This window comes from Narcine bancroftii, chromosome 9, assembly GCF_036971445.1.
Source record: "Narcine bancroftii isolate sNarBan1 chromosome 9, sNarBan1.hap1, whole genome shotgun sequence".
Classification (NCBI taxonomy): domain Eukaryota; kingdom Metazoa; phylum Chordata; class Chondrichthyes; order Torpediniformes; family Narcinidae; genus Narcine; species Narcine bancroftii.
The window spans coordinates 86,164,585-86,183,513 of NC_091477.1; the positions used below are offsets into that span (position 1 = coordinate 86,164,585).

General features: G+C 40.0%; 1 protein-coding gene across 3 annotated transcripts in view; it reads right to left on the minus strand.

The window, feature by feature from the left end:
- epha4l (eph receptor A4, like) overlaps positions 1 to 18,929 on the minus strand; it is a 115,079-nt gene that overhangs the window by 72,758 nt on the left and 23,392 nt on the right. The window lies entirely within an intron of this gene.

Consider the following 18,929-nt stretch of genomic DNA (forward strand, 5'->3'; position numbering starts at 1 on the left):
CATGTATAGATTAACTGAAACTATCAATCGACCTAAGCCCGACTTCAAACTTTGAACCTAGATGCCTAAGATTTATGGTACTAGCATTGCAAGGTTGCAAGATAATTTTGCCTACATTTCAGCAATTTCCGGACTGTGTTGACAAAAAAAAGTTAGGAACCACAACAATGGATAATGGCCAAGGATCAAAGCTTCTCAGCATCAAACAACACAATCCAAAACCAATAATATAGCTCAATGTGCAAAGAAAGCTGTCAAATTAGACCAATGGAAAGTGTGAAGCACATTGTCCTGTTAGCATGGAGCATTCGAAAGCAATGATTTTAACAGCTGTATTCCAACGCAATAGTGCCAGTTGCTCACACTCATTTGCTTAGTTCTCAAGAAAATAATGCAGAAATGTAATCTGATGCATTGAAATCTCTTTATAACTAGGCAAACTCCAGTTGAATCTTAACAGTTTCCCCTTGTAGATAGAGTCAAATTGTTGAACACATTTAAGCCAAACTAAGGACTGCTTTATTATCCAAAACTTTCTAAATTCTAATGGGAAAAACTTCTTTTTGGGCTCCAAAAGACTACTAATATTACAGATGCAATTCACACAAGTGCTGAAGGAACTCAGTAGGTCACACAGCATCCACAGGAAGTATGGTTAGCAAGCAGTTAGTGCAACAGTATTTGAATCTTCAACTGGATGTTCTCAGTGTCCTGAACAGTTTCTTTCTCCCACCCCAGGTGATCTAGCATTTCCACCCACCCTCCAAAATGCATGGGATTAGCAGGTTAATTGGGTTTCATGGGCCAGATGGGTCTTCAACCATGCTGTACGATTAAAATTTTAAATAAACATTTAAAATTTAAATAATTTTTTAAACATTTAAATAAACATTTAGAACATTTAAGAAAAAGGCCATCAACATTTCAGTCCTAAGCCCTTCATTGGGAATGTGGCAGATGTTGGAATATAAATGTTGGGGGGAGGATGAGAGGAAGGAAGAAAGAAAAAGTTGAAGGGAGAGGAGCACTCCAGAACTAAACCCCAGCATCTGCAGATTTTCTTGTTTACCTCCATAATACTGCAGACACTGGGATCTGAGAGAAAAGATGTTGGGAATCCACAAAAGGTCATTCTGCACCTGTAAACCATGAATGTGGAGATCTGATCCTTACTCAGAGCTGGTTACAGGTATTGAATGATTTGCATTTCAATATTAAACACCAATAGTTCTTAATCAAAAAGATCAAACTAGCATGTAGTGGGTAATATAACCTTGATTTACATTTCAAGACATAGGGGAAAATAATACTGTTCCATTTTTTTTTAAATGAAGCTGGCAGTAAGACATGAAGAAATCTGCCAAATGTACCAGATACCAAGTAAACTAGGGAATACTAGATATAAAACATTCTGGGAGACACAGTCTCTGGATACCTTTAAAACATGCCTGAATGAAGATAGGCTACATGATCTTATTGGCTGCAAAAGTAAAGCACAAGCTTTAATGACAAGATATTTACATCTGTACTTTCTGGCATTGGTCACTGCAAAATTGTCCGGATTGCTCAGAAACTCAATCAAGAGGGCTGTGACCATGTTGCATTACAACAACCACAGGAGAATACAACCTTGAAGCAAGATCTTTTTGCTTCAAGCTCTGCTCACTCTGCTTGAAGGGCATTTTCCACCCTGCCAAACATTATAACAGACTTATGTATTTGGAGGTGGTCTGTGGGTCAAACTAATAATTAGCACTGGAACATTTGATGTAAAATAATCCCCAGGAAAGTCTAATTATAAAACTTGGCTCTACACTCCATTTTAGATTAGTAACAGCAATCTCATGTTTACATCACATACGATGTCGGCTTATCATTATCATACATGACCCTCTTGCATATTTAACATAAAATTACAAGAAATGGGAGCAGAACTGTTCATGTACGTTCCACCATACAAAGGAGGATCTTTTGCTTCATTATCACCTTCCAGGACTGATCCTATAGTGCTCAATTTCCTCAGCATCCAAACAATTATTTGTGCCTTGAATATACTGAGAAACTGGACCTCCATAACTTGCTTGAGTGGAGAATTGCAAAGATCTACAGTGAAGATCTTTCTTTTCATCTTGATCCTGAATGGCTGCCCTATATTTTGAGACTATGACCCCAGATGGTAGACGTCTCAGCTTCAGAATCCACCATCCCTGAAATTTCATAGCAACAAATTGGTTTGTTTCAATTTGTTCAAGTCAATTTGCTGAATCCAGACCTTTCCCAGGAATGAAAGTGGTCAACCTTTTATATGACCTTAATCTTTTAACATGTACATCTGACTTCATGCTTTATATTATGCTCAACATTACCACTGCTGTTTGGGGTCCATACACAATATTTTCTAGCCCTTGCTGTTTCATATCTCCACTGAAAATGATGCTGCACCTTGATTTTGTGAATCAAGGTCCATTCTTCCTGTTGCCTTTATCCCATTCTTCATGATCAGGGTCTGTCCTCTTCCATTTCTATTTTTGTACATCTTCATAAAAACTATACATGCTGGAAAATTTGGTTACATTTTTCTATGTGGTTACAAGGTTGAAAGCTGTTTGGTCAGCATGGTTCAGTGTGAATATTGGATCTAGTTGTGCCTTTTCTTCAGTCGTCTTGTTATGAATATTCTGCGCATAGGCTGTGATTTTGTCTTATACCATGCTCTAATCTTACTTGAACATGTTACATTTGTATACGTTGTCCCTTGACAGTCTCGATGTATCATTTCCCATTTTGTTCTCCTGCACTATCACTCTTCTTTATTTTACCTTTCTAAATTTCCTTTCACCATTACTCACTCTCTCACCCAACTATTTAGATCAAAGTCTTAACTATAGTCCTAATTAATCAATTCAGTAAGACATTAATTTCAAACTCAAAGCAAATGAATCCTGTCCCACTGGAACAATTCCCGCTTGCCCATGTACTGATCCCAGTGCCCCCTTGATTTTAAACTCATCCCCCCCACCACCAATCTTTGAGCCACAAATTCAATTTTGAGTTTATTGACCCCATTACAACTTGAAGCATTATTTGGATCGAGCTCATACTCCTTCAGTGCAGCCTCCTGTTTTGCTTTTTCTGTGTCATTGGTTGCCGCAAAGAATCACACCAACCTGGTCTTTCCACTTCACATTTCTCTCAAGCCCCATACTCTGTCCTGTAGAGTTTCTCTAGCACTTTTATATAAAAGTCCATAACTTGACACCCCCAAATTGTCATTAACCCTTGGGACTTGCACTAAAAACTCCAGAGAACATATCTATCACCTTAGATCTCACTTCTACATCGATTTTCACTCCTGCACTGTACCATTGTGCTCTGGTCAGAAGGCTCATGCTTCCTTAATTCACACAGGCTGCAAAGGTGCATAGGCTTACCCTAATCCAACACCACCTTCTGAATTCCAATACCTGCCTCACTTGCAGATACAAATACACCTTCTTGTCTCTTTTAATTGACTAATTCTGTGATAATCAATCCAAAGATCATAACTGCAGGAACAAAATGCCCCAGGTAGCATTTTCCTTTCATGCTGGATCACAGGCCCCAATTTCAGACTGCAATTTATCAATTCTGGGCCACAATTCATCTAGGAAGTTATTTATAATCATGGGATTCTCAATGACCACATTAAATTCCAACTCCTCCAAAACATCACATACCCTGCTGTATTTGTCTCAGTTTTATCAATTTTCCATTTTAATTAAGACACACTGCACAATAAAACACACAATTCCAGCCCACGAGACAGTGCAAAATACCCCAATTAAACTACAGCCACCATTCATTTAAGGGCGGGAGCAAACTGGAACACCGAGAAGAAACCCATGCAGACATTGGGGAGAATGTACAAACTCATTGCAGACAACGATGGATTTTAACCTGGGTTGCAATAGCGTTGCACTAACCGCTACGCTAACCACGTCACCCAAATTAATGTAATCTAACTTTTTAAACTATAAATCTACACAGTTGTTCTTATGTCATCAAAATCCCCAGATCACAACTCTGCAATTGTACTGGCCCACATTTTCGGAGTCATTATTTGTTTGCAAAAAAATTCTCACTACCCAGTCTTTTTGAAAGTGTTTCATGTAATTGCAAGGTAAAAATATTCCATATCTCTCTCAGAAAACATTTGGTCATGTGGACAACGTTTCCAATTTAAACAAGATATCATTTAGTATTAGATTTCTACTGCACCAATCTAATCTACTTCTACTCATTTTGCCTGTCTCACCACACTCATCATCTCAGGTGAGTTCTTGGTTATCAATCTTGACTTTGCACTTGTTTCAATGGCTGTCTCTCTACTCTCTCATGCAAACAAGACCATAACAAATTCAAGAGTGTTCAAACACTGTGATACATCAACAGCTCGGCTGGAGTGAATACTGTGTTAGAATGGATGTTACCTTATACATGTTAGCTCAACCATGATTCATAACAAAACAAACAACTCCGGAATGCTTCAAAAGGTAGCCAGGAAGGAGCTTAAGAAAGGACATAGGAGAGCTTAAAAGGGGCACAAGAAGGACTTGGGATATAAAAATAAGGAGAACCCCAAGGCATTCTAACAGAAGGATAATGAGAATGAAGGTGGGACTGCTGAAGGATAAATGAGGCAACATGTGCCTGGAGGAAGAGGATGTTAGGGTGGTCCTAAATGAATACTTTGCATCACTATTCAAAAGAGAAAAGGACCTTGATCATGATTGAAATTGAACAGGCCTGTGTGCTGGACAATGTGGAGATTAAAGAAGTGGAAGTGTTGTGTTGGATCTTCTTAAAAACATCAAGACTGATAAGACCCTGGGGCCGGACGTGATATACCCTAGGCTGCTGTTGGAAGTGAGAGAGATAGCTGAGGCAGTAGCTATGATCTTTGAATCCGCTTTGGCTACAGGGGATGAGCTGGATGATTGGAGAATGGTAAATGTGGTCCCCTTGTTTAAAAAAGATAATAGGGAGAATCCTGGGAATTATAGACCTGTGAGTCTTACACTAGTCTTAGACTCCATTAGTGCAAACTAATGGAGAGGATTCTTAAGGATAGGATCTATGAGCATTTGGAGAAGTACAGCCTACTCAAAATTAGTCAACATGACTTTGTGAAGAAAGGCCGTGCCTCACGAGTCTAAGGGAGTTTTTTTTTTAAGGACGTAAGAAAAGAAATTGATGAGGGTAGGGTGGTAGATGTGGTCAACATGGATTTTAGCAAGACATTTGACAAGGATCCCCCCATGAGAGACTCATTCCAGGCATGGAATGATGCATTTGGAAGGACAAACCAGAAGGCTGAGTACAGGGTTAATGGTCGGTTACTTAAGAGTGTGGTTGAACAGAGGGACCCTAGGGTCCAAATCCATGCATCCCTCAAGGTTGCCACACAGGTTGATAGGATAGTTAAGATGACCTATGGGATGCTGGGATTCATTAATGGGGAATTGAGTTCAAGAGTAGGTTCAAGGTTATGTTGCAACTCTACAAATCACTGATGAGACCACGTTTAGACTATTGTGTTCAGTTCTGGTCACTTCATTATAAGAAGGTTGTGGAATTTATGGAGAGGGTTCAGAGGAGAATTGCCAGGATGTTTCCTGGATTGGAAAGTAAGTCTTATGAGGCAAGGTTAGCAGAGCTGGGACTTCTCTCGTTGGAGCGTAGAAGGATGAGAGCAGATTGATAGAGGTCTACAAGATTATGAGGAGCATAGGCATAGGTGGACAGCCAACATCCGTTTCCCATGGCAGGATCAGCAGACAACAGAGGACATATGTACAAAGTTAGGTTTAAGGGATACATCAGGGGTAAGCTTTTTTAAAAAAAATGCAGAACATTGTGGGTGCCTGGAATACCTTGCCGTGGATGGTAATAGAGGCTGAAACATTGGGGTCATTTAAGAGACTCTTAGACAGACATATGGATGAAAGAAAGAGGGTTACAGGGTAGGGAGGGCTTACTTTTTTTTAAGGGAAGAGTATATGGGTTGGCACAACATTGAAGGCCAAAAGGCCTGTACTGTGCTGTATTGTTCTATGTTCGAAAGCTTTAAAATTGCATACAAACCTTTTGGCTGCATCATTAGAAACTGGATGGTCTGAGGGGAATTAATGAGTGCTTGATATTATTGCAATTCATTCAGTATTCAAATAAATATGAACCAAATTGAAGCTAATTATCGGGCATAAATTCTTAGTGTTTTGTGGGTTCCTAAAGTGTTTCTCATCCCTTCATCTGCACATGATTCTACATGTATGTAATTAATGCATTTAGATTACACGAGTCAGGATGAGAATGATGGCTTTTGACAAACATCTTAGTGAATTCTCCAAAATGGTCATGACAGGCATCTCTCCATGGGATGATATAGAATATTATAGTATGGTACAGGCCCTTCAGCTAGTAACATTGTGCTGATCCATGCAAATCTACTCCACAACAATCTAACTTTTTCCTACTTCATATCAATAACCTATTTTTCTTGCATCCATGTGCCTATCAAAGAGTATTTTAAATATCTAATTTCTTCCAGACTCCACCACCACCTCAAGCAAAAAGCTTTCCAGTCATCAACCATTCTTGGTGAAAAAAAAACTTAGCTGTGGTATCTCTGCCAAACATTTTTCACTCACTTTAAACCAATGGTTCTCAATCTTTTTCTTTCCAATCACATACCACTTTAAGTAATCCCTATGTCATAGGTATTCTATGATTAGTAAGGGATTGCTTAAAGGTGGTACGTGAGTGGGAAGGGAAGGTTGAGAACCACTGCTTTAGACCCAATTGCTACTGAAATAGTTTGCTTGAGAAAAATTCTCATTGGCCCACTTCCTTTGGAGTTATGAAAGCGTGCACATGAGTCAATTAGCGACAATTAAAACAGTGATTTTCAAACTTTTTCTTTTCACCCACATACCACCTTAAGCAAACCCTTACTAATCACAGAGCACCTATGGCATAGGGTATATGAGTGGTGAGTGGAAAGAAAAAGGTTGAGAACCACTGCTTTAAACAGATATCGTCTAGTATTTGCTGTTGTTACCCTGGTAAAAAGGTGTTGGCTGTCCACCCTATCCAAGTCCTTGGCACCCTTCTTCACTTTTGACATAACAAGTCTTTCAGGCAGGTCTTTCTTGCAGAACAACAGCAATCTGTGCATATATGACAGTGTCATAAGATTATCTGCCAATTTGACTCCATTATTTACCAATCTACTGCACTTTTAAAAAAAATAACAAATCATATACTATAGAAAAGATGCTGCCTAAGAAAGAGTTGCTGACAATGTGCTTTTAATTGACAAGATGAAATTGTTACCTCTTTCATTCTTTTCAATTTCGGTAAGGACTATAATGTGCCTTGTACACGACTGTGGAGTGCATGGATTGTGCATTAATTTAATGTTGTTTTTCATGAGATTACAATTGGTAAACCAACCAATAAACACTGCTACAAATCACCAATTATGCAATCCTATGGTTAACATGCAAACAAGTTAGATAATTAACTTGTGTCACAAGGATTTAACAAGGTAGTAACTTGCAGTCTTGCTTTTTGCTCATACTTTGACAAAGGACTCAGGCCTGAAACATTGGTAATAGACCTTTACCTCCTTATTGGTGCTGCGAAACTAGTCGAGTTCCTCCAGTGTTTTGGCTTGTTAAAGAGGTCTAGATCTAAAGAAGGTAAAATGACACTTTGCCTCAAAAAATTAAATGTTCGTATAGGTTTCTTTCACCTTAAAGACTTAAAGGAGAAAAATATAAGGATCACTGAGAAATTGACTACAATTCTCTCTAATATATATTGGTAATATTGAATTCCAATATTGTGGACCAGGTCATTAGGTGCTCGGCACTCTCAGTACTGCTATCCTCCACATTTCTGCCCTGGCGATCACTAGAGAGGTCTTCCAATTCATATCGGCATTCAAGATGGAAAGATCCAAACTTTGCCACGTATAAGACAACAGAGCAAGAGCGTTCCCAATGTGGCCCTCATCCTGATGTCCACTTTCATCAGGCTGTATGTGGAACCAAAGATCAATGGCACTAAGTGCCTCTATATGCTGAAATTCTACCTGTCCCAGGTGCTATGAAGGGTGGTCCTTGCACAATGTCCCAGTTAGCTGGACTTTGGCACACCACCTATCCTTCATGGAAAAGATTTCCCCCCCACCCCCCCCAAAATACCTTTGATGATATCGATCGGGCAGAAGCCAGCATAAAATGTCCTGCGCACACTGAGATACAAGGATTCAGTGGCGTGATTATGGAATGCCTCATCAGCAGTTCTCATGCAACAAGCACTAACATTCAGCCTGGCTGGTGATGAGAGGAGCATTCCCGGTCAGATCTGTCCTGTATAATAAGGACATCACTCACAAAGCACGTACTCCCCGAGATGACTGTGGTGGAATGGAGAAAGTCACCCACTTCTTGGCAAAATGCAGATTCGCAAAGAGTATGTGGAGAAGGATGCAAGGGTCCTTATCATGGTTGATCCTCAGCAGCTACATGACAGAGGACTCTCTGATTTATGGGCTGCTCCCAGAGATGCCCACAGAGCCAGACATCTGCAAGGCAAGAAGACCATCAATCTTGTAAAAGATGTATTTTTATCTCCCCAAAACCTTTTGGTCTTTCAGCACAATGTTTGTGCAGGAATGCTGCCAACTGGCACATTCCAGACTGCAGGAGTACATATTGAGGGACTCACTGAGGCTTGGTGTAGCCAACATGAGGGCACTATTAGGAAGGACCACAGTTCTTCTGTTACCAGGCATTGGAGGGCTAAAACTGAGGGGAAGCCCCTCAAACAACAAGGAGGGGGGGGGGGGTGGGGGGAAAGTAAAGACAAGATGCCACAGCAGTAGCAATAGTGTAATTTGAAATGAATGTAACAAGGCACTGCAATAGAAATGGATGGATGCAAAACTGAGGATGCGAAGAGATTTTGGACAGCTTTCTGTTCGCAATTAATTTACAGTGAGTAAAGTCTAATTTTTGGTAAAATTTGCGGAGATGAGCACTTTATGGTAAGGTGGGCATCTGTTGGACCAATGCATATCACTATAATTTCTGGTGCATAAACATAAAACAAATAAAATTGCTGGCGCTTCAGCTAAAATTCACCAATTTTTCTGAAAGTCTCAGCAGCTAGTGCAATGCTACAATGGCGCCAGCGACCCAGGTTCGAATCCTGAACCATCTGTAAGGAGTTTGTATGTTCTCCCCATGTCTGAGGGGGTTTCTCCCCATGTCTGAGGGGGTTTCTCCCCATGTCTGAGGGGGTTTCTCCCCATGTCTGAGGGGGTTTCTCCCCATGTCTGAGGGGGTTTCTCCCCATGTCTGAGGGGGTTTCTCCCCATGTCTGAGGGGGTTTCTCCCCATGTCTGAGGGGGTTTCTCCCCATGTCTGAGGGGGTTTCTCCCCATGTCTGAGGGGGTTTCTCCCCATGTCTGAGGGGGTTTCTCCCCATGTCTGAGGGGGTTTCTCCCCATGTCTGAGGGGGTTTCTCCCCATGTCTGAGGGGGTTTCTCCCCATGTCTGAGGGGGTTTCTCCCCATGTCTGAGGGGGTTTCTCCCCATGTCTGAGGGGGTTTCTCCCCATGTCTGAGGGGGTTTCTCCCCATGTCTGAGGGGGTTTCTCCCCATGTCTGAGGGGGTTTCTCCCCATGTCTGAGGGGGTTTCTCCCCATGTCTGAGGGGGTTTCTCCCCATGTCTGAGGGGGTTTCTCCCCATGTCTGAGGGGGTTTCTCCCCATGTCTGAGGGGGTTTCTCCCCATGTCTGAGGGGGTTTCTCCCCATGTCTGAGGGGGTTTCTCCCCATGTCTGAGGGGGTTTCTCCCCATGTCTGAGGGGGTTTCTCCCCATGTCTGAGGGGGTTTCTCCCCATGTCTGAGGGGGTTTCTCCCCATGTCTGAGGGGGTTTCTCCCCATGTCTGAGGGGGTTTCTCCCCATGTCTGAGGGGGTTTCTCCCCATGTCTGAGGGGGTTTCTCCCCATGTCTGAGGGGGTTTCTCCCCATGTCTGAGGGGGTTTCTCCCCATGTCTGAGGGGGTTTCTCCCCATGTCTGAGGGGGTTTCTCCCCATGTCTGAGGGGGTTTCTCCCCATGTCTGAGGGGGTTTCTCCCCATGTCTGAGGGGGTTTCTCCCCATGTCTGAGGGGGTTTCTCCCCATGTCTGAGGGGGTTTCTCCCCATGTCTGAGGGGGTTTCTCCCCATGTCTGAGGGGGTTTCTCCCCATGTCTGAGGGGGTTTCTCCCCATGTCTGAGGGGGTTTCTCCCCATGTCTGAGGGGGTTTCTCCCCATGTCTGAGGGGGTTTCTCCCCATGTCTGAGGGGGTTTCTCCCCACCCTCCAAAACATATGGGGCTGTAAGTTAATTTGGGTGTAATTGGGCAGCCAATTACTGAAATCACCTTCTATCGTGATACAAAAAAAAATAGAGCAGGTTGATTGAAAATGACAGATCCAAATATTCATCCAGTTATCTTGTTTGTTCAAAGTTCAGTGAAAATTTGGCTCTGGAATAGATGAACTGTTGTGATACCCAGTTGCCCCGTGGACAAATACTCTTCCCAGAGAAAGTGCAGCCTTCCCTTCATGTCCATTCATAGGCTGAGTACTAATAAAAATTTGTTTTTGAAAGAGAAGGGAAATGGCTAATATTAAGCTTGAAGAGTTAACAGGTCACAGAGCCTATGTACTAATGTAGATTACAAAAACTTGTTTGAAAGGCTTAAATATAGGAACTGGCCATTAGTGCAGCTGTTGCAGATTCTCATTGCATTCAATTAAAAATAAAAAATATCTTCATTGTTTAATATAGTCTCATTCTTTCATCAAAACGAAACAACATTAAATTTAACTGGTAACTTGGTTTCATAAACAGCATTCTCCTTGGAATTACATTGATTTTTCACATTTGTGACAGGAGAATCGTTTATGTCTTCTGGAACAATGAAAGTGTGAAAGTAAAGGAAGCATAGATCCATATCTTAAATACTTGACTGCTTTAGATTATCTCTGATCTTTTAAGCTTCATTGATCTTTAAAAAGCCACTTAACTTCAGAAAGCAGCTGCAATTGACCCAAGTAGGGTAGTTATATTATTAAAATAAGAATAATAATTATTCAATGGTCCAGTTAGTATTGCTATTGGTGCCTAGTCATAAATCCTTTGAAATACAAGGGATGCATGACTGGAGTGCATTTACATCATAGCCACACATCAACACTCCTGCACTCGCAGAAGAGATATTGAAGTATGCTGCCTTCATCTATGAAAGGGTAAAGAGTGAAAGACAGAAGATATAGAAAATATGGGTGCTCTTTTTGAATACTGTTGGACCACAGCACTTTTGATACAATAGTTAAACTCTATGTTTTTGCCTTCCAACCCCAATTAAAGTTAAAAACAAAAATGGTGTCAGGTCATTCACCATTACTACAAGTTTCAACACAGGAAACTTGTAACTTGCATAAATGCTAAGGCCCTTGTTAACTTTTTTAACAAAATGGAAAATCGTGGGAGCGCAAACACTGAATTTAAACTTTAAATCAATATGTAAATTTTACTTATAATAAACCATATAGTTATAATAAATTAATCCTTAAAATACTTTCACGAAAATATTAGGTGTAAACGCATTTACAGCTGACAGTGAAATGAAGAAAAACTCAACTTAAAAAGGGATTATAATATTAACTTGCAAGAAATGCTCTTTCGTATATTAACAAACCAGCAGGAATTTTAAATTGTACATTTTTAAATATAAACATACAGTATCGTAACAGACCATTTCGACCAATGATTGTGCGCTGCCCCATTACAACCCCCGGTACATTTCGAATGGTGGGAGGAAACCAGAGCCCCGAGGGAAAAACCCATGCAGACATGGGGAGAACGTACAAACTCCTTACTGACAGCACTGGATTTGAACCCAAGTCCCTATTGCTGGTGGTGTAACAGCATTGCACTAACCGCTATGCTAACTGGTCACCCAGTTAAATCAAAATATATTTCAGTATCAGTAGACATTTAGCGATTTTAGGAGAAATATCATTTGGAGTATCTCTCTCTTTCTCCACATACACACACACATACATACACACGGAGAAACTTTGCTCACCAAATGTCAGCATTAGGTACTCCTTATGGATGTACGATGGCTCCCCTCAATTCATCTAGCTGTTGAGTGAGACAAGTAATATAATACCAATATATGCTAAAAACATTTGTCTAAATGGTAGGCACAGATCAATCGTTATATTGAAATCACGTAAACTCACTGCACTTAGTGGAAAACTTCCATTTCCAAAGGTGAAAGTGCAGAAAGTCATTAAAGAAACTCAGAATGTAAAATGATGGAGTAGAAAGGAGAAGTGCTTTCAGGTTCCTCTTGTAAGTCACTTGTAAATGATAGCTGAAGAGCCGGATTTTTCACTTTAGGGCTCAATAAGGATGTATATTTTGTTGGCAGGTTTACATAGTTTTCTAGATTAGAACTACTCCATGGAAATATGCCCTTGGCCAACTGTGCCAGCAGGTAAATTCCAATTCTATTATAATCTTTTGATATATTTTGTGCTGATAAAAATTACTATCTGCTTTTTAAAGAACTAATTAATCTCCCCAGCACACACTCTCTCATAGTTGTTTCGCTATCACCTGAACATGTGATTGCTTTCTCCTTTGGTGATGAAATACCCTGAAATCTACAAAATAAATCTCCTCCATGATGATGTTTTCAAAACACATCAAAAATCTGACAGATTTTTAAAATATTCCTCTGGGTCACAAAAGATTGTATTAAGCTCCATTAAAATGCTTCTCTTCATATTTTCTTCATTTAACCAATTACCATCAATATTTCCATCTTCTTCCCTGATGATAAATAGCCCCCAGACTTTGGATTCATTTTGTGAGTTTTATGTGCCTTTGTATACAGAATGAAAGTATTTTATTTGGAAATTCTAGAAGACTTTCATGTTACATCATCCGCTGGAATGATCAGAATTTTAAAATATTGCCTTGGCTTATTTCAGCATGAGAAAGATATTAATCTTTTTAATTTGTGTGAATTCCTTATTGACTGATAGATACACAATTAATTTACTGAAACTATTTTGACACCATGTTACTAATGGATTGATTATTGCCACATACTTTGTACGGTTAGTAAAGCATAGCTTTAGCATATCAATAACAGGGTCACCTTACCAACCAAAAAATAAATTAAAAAGCTTTTCTGCATAAAAGAGGGAATCATCAAAGAGCTGTGCATTCCACATTTAATGACACAATGTAATTAATTGCCACAGAGATTTATAGGTTACATTTGGTTAAACTTGAGAATTACTTTATTCATTCATAGAATGTGGCTGTCACTGTCAGTTCAACAACTACTGCCCTCAGGAAAGTTAAGAGTGCAATAGTACGCCACGCAGCTGAAACCGCTCTATGGTTCCCAGAACAGTTCCAGCTGCGTGGGGGATTATGGGTAGGGAAGACGGCCATTGCTCTCCCATGTTTTGAGCCACAGAGAGCAGCCCTGAAGGCCGAAGCAACCCAGTGTGGCTGTCCCATCCCGCACTGGCCGCCCCCGATGGTCCCCGCTGCCCTGACTGCTCCCACTGCCCCTGACTTGGAGGGAGAGGGGTAAGTGGGGAGATGGGTCGCGGGCTGACGGCATCATCAGCTCACCCACAGACACCTAGCGCAGCTGCCAATTCAGATAGATAGGCGGAGGGCTGCATTGTGGAGATTATCCCTCCCGGAGAGGGGTTGGATTATGCGGCTTGGAGACCACCTCCACACCTTCAGAGTTAGGTCTTTATGAGTTTTGACGGATTTTTTTCCGCTTTTACATCCCTTGTTTTTGCCTATCTGAAATGGGCTCATGAGATGGTTAACGTGAGCAGTTCCTTTGGTGTTCAGCATTCTCACTGCCCGTGGGAAGAAGCTATGACACCTTTCACACTTGCATCCCCAGTAAATCAGCCGTTCGTTGCCCCGGGATAGGGATGAGGGTTTGGCCTTTAACACTACACCACTCCTAACCAGGACACTGCTGAACACTTTTACACTTGCAAGCATTTATCCCCAGCATTTGGTCTGTTCTACCTTTAATCAATAGTGCCTGCAATGTTGCTGCCCATTTCACACTTGCCTGATCTCAATACCAGTGTGTGCAGACACCTGGGATTGTACTAGGGGTTAAGGCCGGCAATCCCAGCATGAGCTGATGTCATCTGACGCCTGCGGTGAGCAGATTTTACTTTCACACTTGCCACTTTAAAGGCCGATTGGCATTTGATTCCTGGGATCACTGGCAAGTGTGAAAGGGGCTTGTGAAGCTGTTCCCCAGCCTGGTGGTGCTGGCTCTGATACGCCTGTATAACTTCTTGAGAGTGGCTGAAGGGCTTTGGGCTGTCCAATAATTTTAGACACATTCAATTTCTCTTCTGCTCGTAATCATTTTAAAATTTTGTTTTATTTAGCTTTATATTTAGAGATACAACATTGTAACAGGCCCTTCTGGCCCATGAGTCCATGCCATCATATTACTTAAGTTCGGTTTTTATTAAATTTCCCCTTGTTAGTTCCTTAGATCAGTATCATATTCTGTACTTTGTTACATGAACAATACAATTTAGGAAATCAAGCTGCAAACAGACCACTTCTATTTGAGAGAGTCTAAAATTCTATCATAATCAAGATGAAAACTAAAACAAAAATGTGTTTAAAAAGTGCATCAAGTTGTGGCAGCAAGAAGCTGCATATCTTCTAGTCAAACATCCTTATTCCTTAACTGCAGAACATTCAGCATGCTGACATGTCAAAGGTATTAACTTTATACAATTCTGTATGACTATATTGTATCGAAAACAATAAACATCTAGGGAATAGTTGTAATCCAGTCTCAGGGTTCAGATGACATCTACAAGTTTCGTTTGTAAAATCTATGATGTATTTGAACCACTCTATTTGGATAGAAGCCAAATTTCTGACTCCCTCTCAATTCAACATGTACGTTAATTCACCAAATACAAATCTGCAGTAAACTATACATTCATTTGGTTTGTTTCCATGGTTGCATGATTACAATTGGAGACATGTTAAATTAAGCATGAGATTTTAATTCTGATGCGGATTACATGACCAATGCAAAGTTGGGAATTTCAGGAACACCCCAATCACCACCATTCCTACCCCCTCCGCAACCTTCATACTTGTTTTAATTCATTGCCAAATCAAATACTTTTTCAATAATCTTTTGGATTGGTTTATCAACAGCTGGAAACAATATTGTTCTTGGAAATCTGGACGGGGGAGTCAGCCAAATTAAAACCAGAGATAAATCTGATCTTGTTTAGCAGAAGGATGTGGTAATTAAATACTAAACTGAAGTGAGTTGCTTTACTGCCATTAAGATCTACTCTGCTGAGCATTGTCTTGTGAACTACTCCTTTCTGAGGCTATCAGAGGCTTTTAACTATGTATTGATTTTCATTGCAACCAACACTTATAGCACAAAAACCTAATGATGATTATATTTAGTCTGCATCTCAATTCTCACTGCTGCACAATTCGGGAATAAACAAACCATTTACAGCCAGTTTATTGATTCTTATGCAAGGAGCCCTGAATTTGACAAAGAAGTGGTTGAATAAAGATATCTATAGATTACCACCTTCTAATCTTGCACAATGAATCAACCATGTGACATAACTGAGCAAAAAAAAATCAACATACAATTTTTGAATGGAATTATTACTGCATCAGGATGCTAAAAATTACTTTGAAGAGGTTTTGGGGGTAACAAGTACTTGAAAGATTAAAACATTTCACAAAGTAAAAACTGTTCACTAGTAATGTGGCTGAAGAACAGGCAGGTGCTGGAGTCTAGTGCAATGCACAAAAGTGGTCGAGGAATTCAGCTGGTCAAGCAACACCTGGGATCAGGAAGAAACTACATCAAATTCTTTCCCCACAGATGCTACTTCATTTGTTGAACTCCTCCAGCAGAGAAACCAAAAAGCTGCAGATCCTGAAATCTTGTGCAACAAATTGCTGGAGAAACTCAGCATGTCAGACAGCATCCAGGGATAGAAACACCGAGTTGAAAACTTATTTCCAGCAGCATATTTTCTGCTTCAGATTCTAGCATCTGCAGTTTCTTGTCCTATAGTTCTGCAGCACAGAAACAAGCCCTTTAGCCCACCTTGCTCATGCCAACTCAGCTAGTCCCACTTGCTATTATGAATGCATTATCTCCACTTCCACCGTTTCCTCTGTCAGCTTGTTCTATGCAGAACACAAAAATGCCAGAGAACCGCAGCGCCCATTGGAGGAGAAAATATGCGACCAAAGTTTTGGCCTGGGCCCTTCTTTAAAGTATGAACAAAAAGCAAGTAGGGGCCTGAATAAAAAGACTGGGGGAGGAGGGATGTACCATCTCTGTGTGAAAAGGTTGCCCCTCAGGTCCCTTTAAAAAATTCCCTCTATATCTATTCTGGGGACAAAAGGTCCCATTAGAAACATATCAAACTGGTCAGTGTTTGGAGTTAAGCATAATGGTAAGTGCAACAGGAAATAAACTTAAAATCCAGATGTTTCTGAATCAGTTGTTTTGGTATTGCAAATTCAGTAAAACCTCGTTAGCACGTGGTAGTTGGGGTCCAAGATTTCATACCGCTTTACAGCCGAGACACAGAACAGATCCATATATGTCATGATACAGGAAAGCAAAATACCGTGACTCAAACCCTATAATCAGACATTTAAGACCTTTAAACTCCACATATTAACATACACATCTTCTAAATGAGTCATGAGAGTCCATTTTTGAATTAGCGGCTGTTAGCCTGGCATCCTAAAGTCAATGTTTGGGGTCCACGGACACCCGTGCTATAAGCGATTCCCCAGGTTACCGAATCGCGTTCTAGCTAGGTTTCACTGTATTCTGTAACACGAGAGTCTACCAATAAAATTGACGCTGAAATAAAAGTAAAATAAATAATTTCAGAATTAGAATTTATCATCATTGACCAAGTCACAAAAGTCTGTTTTGCAGCAGCATTTCATATTATGAACCATCTTTTACAACAATAAAATAAAAATACTGTACACAAAAAGTAAGGCAGTGTCCTTGGTTCATTGACCATTCAGGAATCTGATGACAGAGGAGAAGAAGCTGTCCTCATGCGGCGGAGTGATCCTGTATCTCCTTCCCGATGACTTGGGTGTTGGGGGTCTTTGAGGATAGAGGCTGCTTTTTTAAGACACTGCCTCGTGTAGATGTTACAAGTATGGAGTCTCATTCTTTCAGATATTTCAAAAAATAAAGTTTGGGGTTTTTTTGCTTTTTGTTTCTCTGTGTTAATCTTATTTTTCTTTACTTGTCTTTGTTTTACAATCTATACACGAGTAAAGTGAAATTCCTACTTCCTATTTTAAATTCTGCAATTCTTTGACAGGTGAGTAATCTCATTTTAAGAGATCCTGTGAAAAAGGAAGTATTGTGAAACACATATTTTCAGTTGTAACTTTTAGGTGCCAAAAATTCCTTGGACCCAATGGTCTCCCTCTCTCATGATAAAAGAGAAATAAATAAATTGAATCTCACAGTTAAATGGAACACAATTTACCCCTTGATACAACCTGCTGGGTGGCAAGAGATTTTAGAAATCTATCAGTACAGGACTGAATTTAAAATGATGTACCTAAATTATAATATTTGATTGACCACGCTAGCTTTGTGAAATAATTTGGTTGCCTAATCCAGCATTCATTCAAAATAAAAGTAGATAGTTTGGAAGTGGGTGGGGGCATGGATTTCATTTTTTTTTTGGCCAACACCTGACCTATAACCCATTAATTTATAGGAATTGAAAATCTCTCCTGCATGACACACTGATGATTCTTGCACTTGACAGATAGTAATGCATGTCCTGCCACAAATCCCTGGCAGGGGACACCACTGTTTCTGCTCAAAAGCCTGCAACTGATCCATCATGGCCATCGGTCAGTACAGAAGGTGTCCTCACTACCAACTAATACATCTAGCCAATATATCACATTAAAAATCCAGGATACTTATAAAGCTGAAAATAATCACAATTTTCCTGATATCTTGGTTTCTTTGGGAAAAAAAAACACGATACTGTGGTATAGAATTATAGCATGAATAAAAGATGCTAAGCTGATATTGTGTGTCGACAAAGAGTCCATTAATCCTCTCTTGCTAAACAATAACATGCTTAGAAAACCCATCTCAAAAATGCAGAATCTCACAGGTGAACGAGCAATACATATAAAAACATTCCTTGTTCGGATGTACAATAGACATCAAATTTCTCAATTGATCAAATACCATAATTTCTGCAATACAAAATAAAATATATTCTTTGAAAATCTGTTGATACAAGATTGATAATGTGGCTTGATAATGTGGATTGATAATCAGCTATCAAAAAACTGTGGTATATAATTATTCTGTAAAGACTCACGTTACAAGAGCCTCTTCTACAACACATTAATAGCAAACAATTGTCTATGCACTGACATTGCGCTGTTTCGAAGTTGGAGTATGATTGACATAAATATTATTTGGTTTTCAGAAGAAAAAGTCACTGTTCCAACAAAAGACCAACAAACCTCTATTTCTTCAAATTTCTGAGCAACTGTACTAAAGCAACTTTGAAAATCATACATTAAATCTATACCTTGAACAACATGGGTAGTTCAGAGAATAAAATACTATTTCTACATCACAACTAGTTTGTATTTTGTATGGCACAATGCATTAAATTTGTTTTAATAATTTCTTATTTTCAAATGATATCAAAAAATTGAAAAAAA